Raw genomic sequence first — 1,132 nt, 5'->3', positions numbered from 1 at the left:
TCTTGTGTTGTTTCACAAGCGTTGGGCCATGCAAGGTGGTTTTAGTATATTTAGAGAGAGGAGGGCAATTTGTGGAGTTGAGATTTTGGGGTCCTTTCCTGGACCTTTGTGTGTTAATGGGTGATGCAGCCATGAGCACTTCATGACATCTTCTGGAGAAGATGGAAGAAAATAGAAAGAGGGGCTGTTCAACTGGATGTGCCTAGGTGTGTGAGGCCTGCTGGGTGTCACCCAGGAATGCAGAGGGAGCTGTGCGGAATGGGTCTGGAGAAGGGCCACAAAGGAGATCAAATGGCTGGAGTCCATTTACTGTGAAGAAGGGCTGATGGAGTTGGGCTTGTTCAGCCTGGAGAAGAGTTGGCTCCAGGGAGATGTGAGTGTGGCCTTGCAGTACTTGAAGGGAGCTTACAAACAGGAGGGGAACCAACTTTATACATGCCTGATTGCAGTAGGACATTTTAATGGGAAGAGTACGAATTTAATTTAGATGTAAGGAAGAAATTCTTGACTCAGGCAGTGTACGGATCTGGTACAGGCTGCCCATTCATCTTGTGGATTCTTCATCTTCGGTGGCATAGCAGGCCTGCCTGGACAGGGCCCTGCTCAGCACGCTCTTTGGGGCTGCATCAGCCCACAGAAGGGATGGTGGTTAAGTTCTCCTCCAAACCTCCACCACTGTGTGATTGTGTGATTGTCTGATTTAAGCTGGTCGCCCATGGTGCGCTCATCTAGAAGCTGAACCAGCATGGGTGAGACAAGTGGAGAGCGAGGTGGACTGACAGCAGCTGGCTGAAGGCCTGGGCCCAGAGCCTTGTGATGGAGGGCACCAAGTGTAGTTGGAGGCAAGTTCCTGATGTTTTCCCCTAAGCGGAGTGTTAAGGATCTCTTGTCTGGGACGCAAGCTGATCTTCCATCCCGTGGAATTGTGCGTTATGTGGTATGAGCTGTTTTTCCAGCAAGTCTGTCTTTCTGCATCCTTTTCTTGAGGACGTGCCCATTTTGCAGCGGCGGCACCTTTCAAGTGAGTGCATTGGAAGCCAAAGGAGCGATGTTGCACCTTCGTGTCACGGCACGCGGAAGTAGTGGCCAGAGCACAGAAGATGAGCAGTGTTGACAGTGAGGTCATGGCTTG

This window comes from Meleagris gallopavo, chromosome 3, assembly GCF_000146605.3.
Source record: "Meleagris gallopavo isolate NT-WF06-2002-E0010 breed Aviagen turkey brand Nicholas breeding stock chromosome 3, Turkey_5.1, whole genome shotgun sequence".
Lineage (NCBI taxonomy): Eukaryota > Metazoa > Chordata > Aves > Galliformes > Phasianidae > Meleagris > Meleagris gallopavo.
The sequence above is the reverse complement of the archived record's forward strand: the minus strand, read 5'-3'. Positions refer to the sequence as shown.